General features: G+C 40.0%; 1 protein-coding gene across 1 annotated transcript in view; it reads left to right on the forward strand.

Annotated features, from left to right (window-relative positions):
* Positions 1-912: 912 nt before the first annotated feature.
* Positions 913-17,438, forward strand: part of LOC149168523 (aminodeoxychorismate synthase, chloroplastic-like) — a 318,992-nt gene continuing 302,466 nt past the window's right edge. Inside the window, exon 1 of the mRNA XM_089428287.1 lies at positions 913-1,096. The gene's annotated coding sequence lies outside the window, so the exon portion shown is untranslated. The remainder of the gene's footprint in view (positions 1,097-17,438) is intronic.

The following is a 17,438-nucleotide window of genomic DNA, read 5'->3' on the forward strand; positions in this document are numbered from 1 at the left end:
TCATCACTGTATTTTTGAGGACGGACGGCTGACGGACAAACCAACCAGTAGGTTGTGAGTTAAAAGTGAAGTCAAAGAGACGTGAGCCTTTAGTATCCTTATGCCAATCATCAACATTTCAATTAAAGGATAAAGAATGCTTAGTGTCCTTTCATTCTCATAAAATGATATTCATTTCATATAATTGTGCCGTTATATTATTTTATGTTACTCAATATTAAAATAAAATAAAAATTAATTAAAATATTTTGGATGAGTTAAATCTTATTAAAATAAAATAAAAAAAATTAATAATTATAATTATTAATTAAAATATTTTGATTTGGTAAATTACATAAAAAATAAGAATATATAGTAATGGATTGCAATACTAAAGTATTTTTATAGATTTTAAATTATGTAGGTAAAAATCTAGTTATGTTAAATGTTAGTGTGACTTATATTAGGTATGATTTGTATGATTTTGAGTATTTAAATGTCTCTACATCTAATTTATCAAGACAAATATTAAACATGTAATCATTTTAAAACTTTTTTTACAAAATAAAAAAATCCATTTCAAAACTTACAACAATTGGCAAAAAAATAAAAAATAAAATAAATAATTATAATTATTAATAATTAAATTAATTTAAATACATCTTAATTTTAAATTTATCAAATCCTAAATCTATCAAATTCTAAATCGATCAAATTTTTGGATGTGTAATTTTTTTCTAAATTTTTTATACTTTAAATTTTTAATCCCCTCGTCCCCTTGATAGATGTGAACTAAAACCAATATAAACCAAAATTAAAACAATAAAGACCAAATATGACCATTAATATTATAAATATGAAAATGAAAAAATAAAAAACATGAAAGGCAAACGTAACTGAATATGATAGTAATTATTATAAATATGGCATACGAGAGCAATTTGAGTGTGTGAGAGGTGAGATGGTGTATTAATAATTGCACGGTTCAAGAGCAAAGGGTTCATCCATCCGTCCCTCCACCCACACACCCAGCATCATCCGTAATTATATATGGAAGGCAAAAGATTTCTGTGGGACGTCTGGCCTCTCTCTTGAATCCGTATTGTCCATTTTCCAGGTAAATCTGCAATTTTGTAATCTTTCCATTACCAGTGTCGGCCGGTCGGAAATCTGCAATTTTGTAAAGCTTTCAATTGCCAGTGTTGGTCGGTGTGGATTTTTTCCCATGAAATTTAACTTATGGAATGAATTAATGAGATGGTCAAATTCATGGTAGTTCTGGCGTGTAGCTGTTTCAGAATCATTTTCACATGCCTTTGCCTATTGTGAAGTAAAATGTTGGAAAATAATAAATATGATAGCTATTTTCTGTGCCATTTCTTTTTCTTCTTATGAAAGATCAAGAAATCAAGAGTTTCGACTGTGGTCGATTCTTTAAGTTATGTTATTACGTTTACATTATGCTTCTCATAATTGAGAAACGACTCTGATTTTCACGTCTCCAAGACTAATGATGAATATAACAAAACAAAGATAAATTATATTCTAGAGACTACATTAACATAGAGCCATGTACATAGCGAAGATTCACAATACCAAGCGTCGGGATTTCAATCTGGTTCTGGGATCCCACTGCTGCTTATTTTAAGATTGTTATGTCCAGCATGTCAAAAAGGCGAACAGAAGAAGCAGAACAAGCAAAACTTCTGAGCAGATCTACTATTTCCATGAGATTTACTAGTTGAGTCCCTCTGTCAGTTTGTCTCTCGCACATTAACTTCTGTAAATATCAAAAACATATGCCAAGTCCTCGCTGTTTTCTTTTCTATATGGTACTGAAATGCTTATAATAAGTTCGTACATCACAGCCAAATCAACATCAAAAGATAACACCCATTTAATGGAGTTCTTAGCCTAGTTAAGAGTTACTCAGGTGGGATTGAAGACCCCATATTTCGGTTTTCTAACCTAGCTCAGGAGATTCCTCCACAACTTGGCGTACTATTCCCAAAGAACAATTGACACCAACTTTTGTTAAGATATACCAGGTCATTATCTGGTATCATGCGTGATGAGCATAATGGACCTGTGCCTGTTCTGAAACATCTCCTGAGCTGCCTGGTCTTAGGTCCAGTCTCATAGTCTATTGAATTGCTCTTCTACAGCATGGCAGTCTTTATGTCGGTCATCATACTCATAACCAGGTCCCATTTCCTAGTATCTTCCTGAATCTTCTGCTGGAGAACGTGACTATGATGGTTACTTTCTCACTGATCTCATCCATGCTTTGAAGGTTCCTTAACCATCCTAGCCACAAGTTCCTTGTTACCCATTCTGACTCAGCCATAGGCTTAAAGACATTCCTTCGACTGCATTGTCAAACGGATCAGAAGGGGAAAATATTAAAGGACCCGATAAGTTCTCTTCTCTTTCCTTGGCCTTTTCATCTGCCTCAATGTGTCTATCTTCCTCCAGTCTATTTGGGGTGGCAGGCAAAAAAGACTGCTTTATGGGCCTTGGCACGTTCAGAATAACAAAATTTATTTGGGCTACTCTGAGTTGCATGCCTGCTCGTTGCATTATTGGTGGAAGAAGTCATAGAACCTCCTTGGAGAATTTAATAACCTACTTGTGGTTATTGGGTTTCTTTAGATCACCACTGTTGGCTTTCAGTCTGTTATTAACTTATTGCTGCTGTTAGTGCCTATCAGTTTTCCATTTCTTCAAACTAAATAAAAATTAGAAAAGAAAACTAAAAGAAGATTCAACTTTTTTTAAGTTTGGCTGGTGATAATGGCACTGGAACCACTTTCTTGTCTTTGTGGATAGAAAGCAACCAGGGCTTCCTACTCATCTACTCATGTAGGAGATGGGTTGAAATCAGAGATTGCATTATTGGTGGAAAGTCCTAAGAACCTCCTTGGAAAATTCAATAACGACACAAAGTGTATAAATCAAGCACTGCAAATTCTGATTTTGCACAGATGGAACAAGGAAATGGGAGTATTGAAGAAGATGATTGGACAAGACCCTATAATCAGAGAGAAGTGTAATGTCCCTTACTAGGATTTTACCAATCAACCACTAAGATATTCCCAAGTTTGCCAATCTGCCTTGAACAACACCTTGACTGCTGGTTGGAGCATTTTGACAAACAGTTTCTATGCATGAATCTTACAACTAATCTTGTGGCATTTAATTGTTATCTCAATAATCATGCTATTAATATATCAGCATCACTAGTAAGAAACATATAGGAGTAAAACCTTATTCATATGATAGCCAGTTAACTGTCATCAATATTGGCCATGGTTGCGGGGAGCACCCCCCCCGCCCCCCTTTCGAATCGCTCCTGAAGTGTGCTCCGAGCGAGAGCGACCTGGGAGCGCACTCACGCAAAAAAAAATCGCTCCTTGGCCTTTTAGCAAAATTTTTGTCACAAAGATGTTCCAAATGCAATTTTTTTTCAAAGAAACAAGAGTTTTTGAGTAGGGCAGCCAAATATTCATTCTTTACTTAAATTTTTAACATTACCATGAAATGATTCTGGATATTTGAGAGTGGTTTTGACCTCATTAGATTTCATATGGAGAAAGTAGAATTTTAGTTCTCGCTCAAAATCCAATAGACTTATCAGTTTTTTAGGATTTCAGTATTGGGGGATTGCAATGTTTCCATTAGATTTTGTCATGTACTAGGGTATGAGACTTGTATTTAATCAAGAGCACCAAGCCCTCTATGTACCTTGATGTTAATGATATTGGTTGTTGAACTCCTCTATCATGACCCTACTAAAAATGTACCCATCACTCAAACAAAATCTTGACGCGACATGCTACATTTTTTCTATCTTATGTTAATTGCTTGGAGGGTGATATTAATGACAAAGATCCCAAGATAGGCAATGATTTTGATGATCTGTAGCTATTTGTTGTAGCATGATTTTTTTGGATGCTAGAGGCCATCTAGAGCCTATTTGTTGATGTATTTTCGTCCAGAGATGGATTGCACTTGATGCTATTTTGGTTATGTGCACCCTTACATGCTATATAAATGAGAATTTGTAACTTGCGGACATGGTTGATGAAGATTATAACTTCTAGATGATTGATGTTATATGATTTAATCCATGTTTTTATGCTTGTTGTATCTAATGCATCATTCTACATCCTTTTGTCGACATATAATGCATCAAAATATATAAAAATATATATATTATATAAAACTTTTCTCCCGATTCGCTCCCGCTCCCAATTAACCTTGGTATTGGCATACAAGACCAATTTGGAACTTGAAAACGTGACTATAGGAAATTGATGAGAAATTATCATTGTTGTAGCCCTCTCATAATTTGATGCAAGTTTAGCGTTGGTGCAGATATAGCAACCTAGAGTACTCATGACCCTTTCAGTGATTGCACTCTAATCAGAGTCTTGGACCCCATTTGATTAATAACTTGGCAAGTTGAAAGATTTGGGCTGTAGGCGTTTAAAGAAGATTGTTGTTGTCTATAAGAGATATAATCCTCCAAAGTTTGTGCAAACCCTTCACTAAATTATGTTAAAATAAATACTTGGAGCTTCAACTCTACTTAAGTGCCACAGGGACGAACTCATAATGTAACTATACTCAACCCCCAACACCCATTAATCCACATGAAGAAATCGGTCCTCCCAATAAATGACAGAAATCGACTTATAGGATGGTATACAACCTCTTCAAACAGATTTGGCTATTATATAAATATAGTCGCTTCCCTTGATGAATTAGCCACAACTTTCTTCAGGATTTGATCACAAAACTTAGCATGCGACCTGCCACATAAATTCGGCCTTCAACCTACAGAATTGGCCCACCAATCAAGACACTGAAAAAAGAATTTGCTGGAATGAACTTGTTCTTTAGGATGACTTGTTCTTCAGGCTATAAATTGGTCTCTCAAGAATAAACATTGTTCTCCCATTGCATCTTTAGCCTAGGGAATATACGGTTCCTCACTGAATTATTCAACCCCTTCCAGACTGCACACGACCTCCACTAATTCACAATATAACTCAGTTTCCCAGAAAGTATGTGACCATGCCAAAATAATTAATTATTGTCGCTGACTCCAAAAATAACATCAATTGAAACCCTTGCAATAAAATTCCTTCTCAATGATGGCTCAGTGTAAATATGGAATTCTCCCCATGAAATATGCCTTGCAAAACAAATGGAATCTCCTGACAAAATTAAAACTCCAAAATTATGGTAAACCTATCTTGCTAATCAATACACTCTAATGAGAAATCTGCAATGGTTCCTCCTTAGATTGGCTAGGCTGTATAGTTTCAACATCGAACCCAATTTTCCTTAGGGATAGGGTTTTACCCCTTCTTTAGCCACAAGAGCTCAAAATCAAATAAGAGAAGTCATCCATCAACCTGCCTAAAGAATGATCTTGAGCTCCCATTTATAATCTTTGGCCATCCCAATACTATGGGTAAGTATTCCATGGGTGCCAATACCATGGGTACCAATACCATGGGCACCAATACCATTGAAAAGTAAATACATAACTATGTGACTTTATAAAGTTCACCTTGTTCTTATAGCCACATATTAATCTAATTAACTCAATCGTTTCCCTTGTAGTGATCACTTGGAAAGGGACATGACAGGAAGATCACGAAGAAAGCCTTTTTGCAGGAAATTGTAATATAAGAGAAGGTAGTGAGGCAATCGACCTAACTAGGGAGGGGACTGTTGCCTCAAAATCTAGCAGGCCTTGTGAGAGTCCTCACAAGGCAAGGGCTAGACCCTAATGCAACAATGGGGTGGCTACCACTGTCACCTTAGCACCCCACTTCTGGCTCTTTAGAGGAATTTCACCACACGAGAGGCTTCCCAATATATATCAACTAAAGGTATTCTAAGTCAATTGGATTGAGTTGATGTAGGAGAGGCTTGATCAAGGTACTTCTCACTTGGATTAGGGCATAATTCTTTGTGTAAAGGAAAAGTGTACTAATGAAGAAGATTATAGAATAATAATTGAAGCCTAGGGTTTCAAGATATGATTCTTCAATAGTCCATCTAGGCATACAAGCCCAAGGAAAAGTTTTGTTTGAAGGATATGAACAACAATATAGAATGATAAACCTTCAATAAGCCCTATGTTGAAGTGTTTTTGCTGAACTAAGGTTTCAAAAGGCCTAAATTTCCCAGGGTTGATAATGTCAGCGCTAATTAGGCAATTTCCACCAAGGAAAAGGATAGATTTTGAGTTGATGAGGTCAAACAAGACGGAAGCAAACCAAATCAACTCCAATGTTGACATGAAGCAAGTCCTAGTTGAATTCTGCCCTTGCCCTAGCCCTAGTAGTTTGACTTGAAGGGTTGAAAAGATGAGAAAAAGAGGAAAAATATATTTTTTCAGGGTTTTGATCATCAAGAGGGATCCCATTGTCTTTTTCCTACTTGGGTGATGGAGTCTTAGCAACTTTAACCATAGAGATATAAAATCTTTGAGGGGAGTAAGGGGGAAAACCCTAGTTTTCACTTTCTAACCCTAGCTATCATTTCATGCGGGGAGAAATTCATTAGAAAAAGGATTGCTAGGAGGTTTTCTCGGGAGTTCAAGGATAATGGTTTTAAAAAAAGTAATAATTATTAAGAATTTCCAATAAACATTTGCATTTAGACAAGGAAACCCTAGAAATATTCCATTACATGCAAAACTGTAAAAGATATGCAGAAAAATCACAATTTGTCCAAGAACATGCCTTATTTCAATTCCAAAATGATGTCTCCACAACAAAAACTAGGCTCAAATAGCCAAAATCCACATAAGATTACATCTCCACAAGTAACAAAGTACAACAAGACAAGTTGAGCTCTTCTCGAGAGGCCGAAATCCACAAATGTGATGATGAACAAATAAAAGAGGTGATCCTCTGTTTATATGAGGTCTATTACCTCTAATAATTGGCTTAAAGCCCATTAAACCAGTGTGATTTTGAGTAATAAAGTAAAACTGGGTTACAAGCCAACCCACTAGATCAACAACAAAATATGTCAAGAAATGGCCACATGTGTGAGGCTTCAGTCGTAAGCCTCTAAAAAGGATGGCGTCATGCCCTTTTAAGGCTCAAAATGCTCCAACAATGCACTGAAAATGCTACAAGGGTCTCCAAGCATCATGATCAACCTCAATTTAATTGCAGGTCCTCAAATCAACCCTCAAAGAATCTCCATGTGTCCAAAAGCCAATTGTGGGTGCCCTGCTTCATCTCTATGGGTGCCAAGTAGACAACATAGTGTTCTCTCTCTCTAGCCTTAGGGCTTTGTCATGTGCAACAAGCTCTCAATCATCTTGTTGGATAACCATCCTTAGTTGGGCTCTGGATCAAGGCATGCCCATCAAGTAGTGTCAAGGCCAACCAGGGGGCATGCTGAGTCCATTGGTATATCATCAAGAATCCTCCATGCTAAGCAAGAGAAGCTTAGTGTTTTGGCATTTGAGGCTACTCTAAGTGTCCATCAATTGCTAAGATCATCTAAGTGCCTAATGATTTTTTGAATATGGGCAACACTGCATCTACAAGGTCATCATACTCTCCAGAAATGTAGTATATCCTAGGCATCCTGTGGGGTATAAGTGGAAAAATGTGCCCTCAAGGCCTTAACTGTTCTGAACCACCTAGAAAAATCATCTCAAACTCAAGTGAAAGCAACCATTCATTAGAGACTAAAATCATAGATGCATCTAAGTGGACCATACTTAAGTGTTAAGGGCATATTAATACTTCAAACTGGGATCACCTTCAAATATCTAACTAGACCAAGTCCCGTAAAAGTGTTCCCTACCTTTGTAGGGGTGGTTAAGTAGTCAACCCTATTAGGTGCTTCCAGCCCCTAAGGGGAGGTGGCATTTCCAAGGTTAACCCTTCAATCCATAGGTGTTAGTGAGAATAGGTGGCAATGGAGGGGAAGGATTTCATGGTCAAGTGCCATGGTTAGGGGACCAACTAATGAAAGTCCACATCCTGAGTGAGGGAGCAATTGTGGAGGCAAGAGTTTCCCATCTTAGAATTCTTTTTCCACCCCTTTGGTGCGACTTTTACATTTTGATAATACTTTTTAAATGGTGCATAGCTCATGGATCAAATTTGCTCTTTATGATATGGAATTTGATTTATCCCTTAAGATGAGACCGTTTTTTGCTCATTAGGGTTGGGACATGCAAGGGTTCCTTTTGATGAGATAGAACATCAAGTGCTTAGGAATCGAGTGATGGATAACGAGGGGGTAGAGCTCATGCTAGGCTTATTCCCATGCGTTGATTTTTGTCTTGACCATCTTTTGCATTTTAACTTTTCTTTTTCTTTCATTGTGACCATTGTATGCTTTTTCGTTATTTTAGCTTCATCAACCTCCAGGAAAAAGTTTTCTGGCCTGAATCGAGGATGTGGATATGTGAGAGCCCAATATGTTAGTTTTTGTAGCGTTAGATGTGTTCTAGCTACGAAATTTGGTGGAGAGGCTAAAATACATGTATTCTCCAAAACTCAGAAATCGTTTCTCGAAATTCCACCTAGAGACGACTTAATTAAAATAATTAAGCATTTTTTAATGGTTCCTAAGTCTAAACTTAGGAAAACTGATTAATTAAAGGGTATTAATTAAGTCATCGTGAGAATGTTCTTGAAGAAGACATGGATCGAGTGCTAGTTAATCTTAGCCATCGATTATGTTTTAATCTTGGCCGTTGATGTCTCACTGAGAGATTATAAGAAATTGATTAGAGACTAAAACCATAGGTGCATGTAAGTGGACCATACTTAAGTGCTAAGGGCATATTAATACTTCAAACTAGGATCACCTTCAAATATCTAACTAGACCAAGTCCCGTAAAAGTGTTCCCTACCTTTGTAGGGGTGGTTAAGTAGTCAACTCTATTAGGTGCTTCCAGCCCCTAAGGGGAGGTGGCATTTCCAAGGTTAACCCTTCAATCCATAGGTGTTAGTGAGAATAGGTGACAATGGAGGGGAAGGATTTCAAGGTCAAGTGCCATGGTTAGGGGACCAACTAATGAAAGTCCACATCCTGAGTGAGGGAGCAATTGTGGAGGCAAGAGTTTCCCATCTTAGCATTCTTTTTCCACCCCTTTGGTGCGACTTTTGCATTTTGATAATACTTTTTAAATGGTGCATAGCTCATGGATCAAATTTGCTCTTTATGATATGGAATTTGATTTATCCCTTAAGATGAGACCGTTTTTGCTCATTAGGGTTGGGACATGCAAGGGTTCCTTTTGATGAGATAGAACATCAAGTGCTTAGGAATCGAGTGATTGATAACGAGGGGGGTAGAGCTCATGCTAGGCTTATTCCCACGCGTTGATTTTTGTCTCGACCATCTTTTGCATTTTAACTTTTCTTTTTCTTTCATTGTGACCATTGTATGCTTTTTCGTTATTTTAGCTTCATCAACCTCCAGGAAAAAGTTTTTTGGACCGAATCAAGGATGTGGATATGTGAGTGCCAAATATGTTAGTTTTTGTAGCATCAGATGTGTTCTAGCCATGAAATTTGGTGGAGAGGCTAAAATACATGTATTCTCCAAAACTCAGAAATCGTTTCTGGAAATTCCACCTAGAGACGACTTGATTAAAATAATTAAGCTTTTCTTAATGGTTCCTAAGTCTAAACTTAGGAAAACTGATTAATTATAGGGTATTAATTAAGTCACCGTGAGAATCGTCTCGAAGAAGACATGGCTCAAGTTCTAGTTAATCTTAGCCATCGATTATGTTTTAATCTTGGCCGTTGATGTCTCAATGAGAGATTATAAGAAATTCATTAGAGACTAAAACCATAGATGCATGTAAGTGGACCATACTTAAGTGCTAAGGGCATATTAATACTTCAAACTGGGAACACCGTCAAATATCTAACTAGACCAAGTCTCGTAAAAGTGTTCCCTACCTTTGTAGGGGTGGTTAAGTAGTCAACTTTATTAGGTGCTTCCAGCCCCTAAGGGGAGGTGGCATTTCCAAGGTTAACCCTTCAATCCATAGGTTTTAGTGAGAATAGGTGGCAATGGAGGGGAAGGATTTCAAGGTCAAGTGCCATGGTTAGGGGACCATCTAATGAAAGTCCACATCCTGAGTGAGGGAGCAATTGTGGAGGCAAGAGTTTCCCATCTTGGCATTCTTTTTAGACCCCTTTGGTGCGCCTTTTACATTTTGATAATACTTTTTAAATGGTGCATAGCTCATGGATCAAATTTGCTCTTTTATATGGAATTTGATTTATCCCTTAAGATGAGATTGTTTTTTGCTCATTAGGGTTGGGACATGCAAGGGTTCCTTTTGATGAGATGGAGCATCAAGTGCTTAGGAATCGAGTGATGGATAATGAGGGGGTATAGCTCATGCTAGGCTTATTCCCACGCATTGATTTTTGTCTCGACCATATTTTGCATTTTAACTTTTCTTTTTCTTTCATTGTGACCATTGTATGCTTTTTCGTTATTTTAGCTTCATCAACCTCCAGGAAAAAGTTTTCTGGCCCAAATTGAGGATGTGGATATGTGAGTGCCAAATATGTTAGTTTTTGTAGCTTCAGATGTGTTCTAGCCACGAAATTTGGTGGAGAGGCTAAAATACATGTATTCTCCAAAACTTAGAAATTGTTTCTGGAAATTCCACCTAGAGACGACTTAATTAAAATAATTAAGCTTTTCTTAATGGTTCCTAAGTCTAAACTTAGGAAAACTGATTAATTAAAGGATATTAATTAAGTCACCGTGAGAATCTTCTTGAAGAAGACATGGATCGAGTTCTAGTTAATCTTAGCCATCGATTATGTTTTAATCTTGGCCGTTGATGTCTCAATGAGAGATTATAAGAATAAATTCGATGGGGGTTGGAGAACACACTTGAGACACCAGAAATTCGATTTTGTTGGGAAATCGATCTCTAGAGTAGCAACATTCAGTTGCCAGAGGTGATTCAGTAAGATCGAAGCAGTGAGAGAGGGGCAGGGATAGTAAGGCTGAAGGGAGATTTTCCAGTCCGGTGAGTGCATAGCAAAGACGTAGTGAGTGCCATAGAGAGACAGCGCAGTGCTTCAGAGGGGAATCTGTATTTTGTTGGGGAGAAGTAGTGATTCAGTGCTAGAAGCCGGAGTGGGAGCCCAGAGGCTAGGAGAATTGATCTTCCAGACAATAGTTGATTAGTTAGCGAGAGAGACGCTGGTCTGAGTTGTGGGACGCAGCACTGCGCAGGCTGACGCAAGGACTACGCAGAGATAGTAGAGAGCAACTCATCTTGAGCCAAGATCAGTGTCGGAGCGCCAGTGGGAGTGAGATTTTTCTCAGTAAACTTTTTGTCAGCTATTTCTCTGTATGGATTGCTAGATTTGAGCATCCATAGTTTTGTACTTAGATTTACTACTGCATAATAATAAAACCCTCAGCTGCTGCACCGATTTTTCGAAGTTGGGGTTTTCCGGGGACATTGGTTCAAAAATAACTGTGTATTTGTGTGTGTGCATCTATTCTTCCAACATTATTTTTCTTCCGCAGTATTATATTTGTGAAGGCTTCAATGTATTAGTTTCGATATTTACCATATGGTGCAGTGAATAATTTGTTCAGTTCATTTAATAAATAGAAGAAACTTAATCAGTGGATGCAGTAGGATTCCGGATTTCAGAATTTTCACATGGTATCGAAGCACAGATCGTAAGACGGAGAGCTCAGTAGCAGAAGGGAAGAGGGATTTCAAATCTCTACAGAGGTAGCAGTTCGAAACCCTTAGAGGTAACACAGTTCTTGGCCAGGAGGGTCAATTTTTGAGGAAAAAATATTTCTCTGAGAGAGTCGACAGAGATTAAATTTTCCAGATCAAAGATTACCAGAAGCAGAGGGAGTAGCAGCATTTTCCTTGCAGAGTAGATCTTCAGCTGGGACACAGTTGTTTTGCAGCAGTTTGCTAGTGCAAAATAGCGTCAGGAGGAAGGAAGAGCACACTAAGGGAATTCTTTCCTCAGGGAACTTCTAGCCCATAAGTTTGATTTTTCCTAGTAGAGCAGCAGCAGTTGTGAGCAGATTTGCCAACTCCAGCAGGGAGTGCGTAGAGCCAGTCAACAACTGCGTAGAGGAGAAGAGGAGGAATTCAACTTTCTTGAGAGATGGAATCAGCGGGGTTGAGAGATCAGGATCGGTTGGCGGGAGCCTCCAACTGTGTGATCTGGAAGGCAAGAATTTCCTATCTTCTAGATGAATACGATCTCAAAACTTACATAGATAGTGTGGTAGATGTACCCGCAGATGCGCTAAAGGCCTACAAGAAGGAGATGGCGAAGGCAAAGAGGTTGATTTTTGTCTCGACCATCTTTTGCATTTTAACTTTTCTTTTTCTTTCATTGTGGCCATTGTATGCTTTTTCGTTATTTTAGCTTCATCAACCTCCAGGGAAAAGTTTTCTGGCCCGCATCAAGGATGTGGATATGTGAGTAGCCAAATATGTCAGTTTTTGTAGCGTCAGATGTGTTCTAGCCACGAAATTTGGTGGAGAGGCTAAAATACATGTATTCTCCAAAACTTAGAAATCGTTTCTGGAAATTCCACCTAGAGACGACTTAATTAAAATAATTAAGCTTTTCTTTGGTTCCCAAGTCTAAACTTAGGAAAACTAATTAATTAAAGGGTATTAATTAATTCACGGTGAGAATCTTCTCGAAGAAGACATGGCTCGAGTTCTAGTTAATCTTAGCCATCAATTATGTTTTAATCTTGGCTGTTGATGTCTCAACGAGAGATTATAAGAATAAATTTGATGGGGGTTGGAGAACACACTCGAGACACCAGAAATTCGACTTTGTTGGGAAATTGATCTCTAGAGTAGCAACATTCAGTTGCCGAAGGTGATTCAGTAAGATCGAAGCAGTGAGAGAGGGGCAGGGATAGTAAGGCTGAAGGGAGATTTTCCAGTCCGGTGAGTGCATAACAAAGACGCAATGAGTGCCACAGAGAGGCAGCGCAGTGCTTCAGAGGGGAATCTGTATTTTGTTGGGGAGAAGTAGTGATTCAGTGCTAGAAGCCGGAGTGGGAGCCCAGAGGCTAGGAGAATTGATCTTCCAGACAATAGTTGATCAGTTAGCGAGAGTGACGCTGGTCCGAGTTGTGGGATGCAACACTGCGTAGGCTGACGCAGGGACTACGCAGAGATAGTAGAGAGCAACTCATCTTGAGCCAAGATCAGTGTCGGATCGCCAGTGGGAGTGAGATTTTTCTCAGTAAACTTTTTGTCAGCCATTTCTCTGTATGGATTGCTAGATTTGAGCATCCATAGTTTTGTACTTAGATTTACTACTGCATAATAATAAAACCCTCAGCTGCTGCACCGATTTTCCCAAGTTGGGGTTTTCCGGGGACATTGGTTCAAAAATAACTGTGTATTTGTGTGTGTGCATCTATTCTTCCAAAATTATTTTTCTTCCGCAATATTATATTTGTGAAGGCTTCAATGTATTAGTTTCGATATTTATCGTATGCTGCAGTGAATAATTTGTTCAGTTCATTTAACAAATAGAAGAAACTTAATCAGTGGATGCAGTAGGATCTTGGATATCAGAATTTTCACATGGTATTGAAGCACATATCGTAAGATGGAGAGCTCAGTAGCAGAAGGGAAGAGGGATTTCAAATCTCTACAGAGGTAGCAGTTCGAAACCCTCAGAGGTAACGCAGTTCTTGGCCAGGAGGGTCAATTTTTGAGGAAAAAATATTTCTCTGAGAGAGTCGACAGAGATTAAATTTTCCAGATCAAAGATTACCAGAAGCAGAGGGAGTAGCAGCATTTTCCTTGCAGAGTAGATCTTCAGTTGGGACACAGTTGTTTTGCAGCAGTTGCTAGTGCAAAATAGCGTCAGGAGGAAGGAAGAGCACACTAAGGGAATTCTTTCCTTAGGGAACTTCTAGCCCATAAGTTTGATTTTTCCTAGTAGAGCAGCAGCAGTTGTGAGCACATTTGCCCACTCCAGCAAGGAGTGCGTAGAGCCAGTCAACAACTGCATAGAGGAGAAGAGGAGGAATTCGACTTTCTTGAGAGACGACATTAGCAGGGTTGAGAGATCAGGATCGGTTGGAGGGAGCCTCCAACTGTGTGATCTGGAAGGCAAGAATTTCCTATCTTCTAGATGAATACGATCTCAAAACTTACATCGATAGTGTGGTAGATGTACCCGCAGATGCGCTGAAGGCCTACAAGGAGATGGCGAAGGCAAAGAGGTTGATTCTTGATGGGGTTCGAGATACCGTAATGTCTCACATAGCTGGCAAAGATACTACCCGAAAGATGTGGGAGGCTCTTGCTACGCTATACGAGGGATCTTTCGAACAACGGAAGATGTATCTTGCGGAGAAGCTGAGATGCACAAGGATGCAGAAAGGGGAGCGCATAGACCCCTTCCTCACTAGGCTTCAGGATATCTGAGACCAGCTGTCTACAGTAGGGTCAACACGCCAGCCTACAGAATTGGTGCGGTTAGCTCTCAACAACGTTTCCGAAGAATGGAAAGTCTTTGTCCAGAGTATTTTGGACAGAGAAAAGTTGTCAGATTGGGATCGAATGTGGTCTGATCTGCAACAGGAGGAGGTGAGGCGAGATTTGGTGAAGACCATCATCAGTGGCACCAACAACAGCAGTGGGACAAATCAAATAAAGGAAGAAGAGAATGTGGCCCTCGCATCAAAGGGGCAGCAGGAGTGGCGCAGCAGGAAGAAGGACATTTCCAAGGTGAAATGCTTCAGACGTGGTGAGCTTAGCCACTACAGTACTCAATGTCCTCTCAGAAAGGACAAACAGGAGAAGTAGGATTAGCAGGCTGCATCCGCAGAGATTGATAGGTTGTCCTCATGATTGGAGGAAGAGTTTGCCATGATCACTGATATACCTCTAGGAGTGAGGTGGGGTGATTTGGTTTTGTAGCCCTAGAGAGCTACATGATGGGTAGGATTCTTGAGGAGGTCCACCTCATGAATCAATACCTCGCTACGGGAGCCCATAGCATGCAGTAGCAGGATGGATCGGTGGCAGATGGTGCAGTTAGATGTCAGAGTGACAGATGCAGTGGCTAGTAGCGGTTAGACACTGGGCAGCATAGTGCAGAGTTGGCAGCAATGCAGTTGACACAGAGCAGAGTCAACAACAGTGTAGAGGCTTCAGGGACAACGTAGAGGATAGCGGTAGTGAGGGCTCGGGTGACAGATGCATCATACTGATCACAATTGATTCAGTATTTTGGATGCTTTTTAGTTGCAGTTGCAGCAGCAGTAGATGTAGAGGGAGTTGTAGTGCAGATGCAGTGTTGGCAGCAGTTCAACAGGGCCAACAGAAGCACAGATGCAGCATATATCAAAGTTGTGTAGTAATTGATGGGCAACAACAACGAGACATCAACAACATGATAGGAGGTGGTGCAGAGACAGGGTGCTGCTTCAGTGGGTTGCAACACTAGAAAACATTCCTCGCTAAGAGGGAGTGTTAGTTTTTGTAGCATTAGATGTGTTCTAGCCACGAAATTTGGTGGAGGCTAGAATACATGTATTCTCCAAAATCTTGAAATCGTTTATGGAAATTCCATCTAGAGACGATTTACTTAAAATAATTAATCTTTTTTTAATGGTTCCTAAGTCTAAACTGTTGAAGTTTCTAAGTTTACTTAGTTTACAAACCCTTCATGCACTTTTTTTGATTTATTCCTACCTACTTGTTATTTTTGTATAACAGGTTATTTACAAAGTAAATACTGAAAATAAACACCAGTGCATGCTCAACATATTACATATCAACAACTAAAAGAAACCAGAACAAACACACCACATGACACCCTTATTTTTGGACCAATGCCCCCGGAAAATCCCAAAGCGGGAAAAACGCTGCAGCTATTTGAGGGTTTTCTTATTAAGCAATATCAGAGTACAATCTGGGTGTCGAAACTGGCCTACCCAACAGAGAATTTCCTTACCAGCTATACCTCACAGTTTGAGAGAAATCTCCTGGCTGAAACCCTGGAAAATCCTTTCGGCAGCTCCTCAGCACAAAACTGCTCTGCAACCCCACCGTCTGCCTAAAATGGAATGCGTCAGCCCCTCTCTGTCTCATGCTGGCCCTGTGTCAGCTCTAGGAGGCCCTGCGTCAGCTGTGCTGGCCCCTCTGGTGCTCTGCGCAGCACTTGGCTGCCTTTGCTTGGCCCTGCGTGAGCCCTTCTTGGCTCTGCGTCACCCTCCTTGGCTGCTGCGTTGCTCTCCTGGCACAATCTCTGCCTTCTCTCTTTCTTTGTACTCAGTGCCCTCAGCTGCTCTCCCGATCACTGATTCTATCTCTCTTAGCAAACCCCGCTCTAGAGAATAGAATGACTGATCATCTGGTGTACTCTCCAAGTGACCCTCAAGCCTCCTCTTATACTTTTCCTGTTGACATCTCAATGGTCGAGATTAAGTCCCTAATCAACGGCTAAGATTAGGTCTGGCTTGATCCATGTCTTTTGGACCACTCTAACACAGATTCATATTAATGCACATTAATATTTTATTTTCCCTAAGTTTAAACTTAGGGACTCCATTAAAAATATTAATTATTTTAATATCTCCTGAACTTTTTAGAATTTGCCCAAACCCTTTCTAGGTATAAGAGATCTCATGTGCCCCAACCTCTCCACCAAATTTCGTGGCTAGGGCACATCCAATTCTACCCAAAATCAACACTCCCTCTTAGCGAGGATTGTGCTCTGGCAATACTCCTCACTGAGTATTACTCTGATCATCCGACATTGGTACCTGTGCTAATGTTAGGCCTTCCTGCCCAACATCCTTTGCATTGCTGCCCATGGTTCTGCCACTGCCACTGTTGCATCTGTACGACAACTTCCTCTGCATCCGTGCTGCTGCTGGTCCTTTCTCCCAGCACTACATCCGCACTGCACCTCCTCTCATCATGTTGGATCGTTCCGCCCACTGCTACACTGCAATTCAGTTACTGAGAAGTAAGTAATTGATCTCCCAACTGACCTCCCTATTGGGCTAGAGACACCCACTGATGCTGAAGCTCCCTCTACCGCTGACAAGTGCTCCCTCTCTGACCTCTGCGCTGCTGCAACAACGCCCTGCATCTCACACCGTTGCACACCTCTCTGTGCCTTCCTGGACTGGTGCAGCACTCCTGTGCCTCTTGCACTACTGTAACCTGCTAGCTCTACGATGTCTCAGGACTCTTGCACTGTAGCTCTCTTTGCCGCTCCATCCGCATTCGTCTCTACCCACCTAGCCAGTCCTGCTACTCCTCGTCGGGGCTCCCGTAGCAAGGTCTAATCCAAGAGGCTGGGTACCTCAAGGATCCTGCCCCTCATCGCATGTAGTCCGCCTAACTACAGCTCAATGTCTCCCCACTTCTTCTCAAGTGGTGCGTG

The sequence above is a fragment of the Pinus tabuliformis genome, chromosome 4_2, assembly GCF_031772625.1.
Source record: "Pinus tabuliformis cultivar Carrire ecotype Pingquan chromosome 4_2, CPIR1, whole genome shotgun sequence".
Lineage (NCBI taxonomy): Eukaryota > Viridiplantae > Streptophyta > Pinopsida > Pinales > Pinaceae > Pinus > Pinus tabuliformis.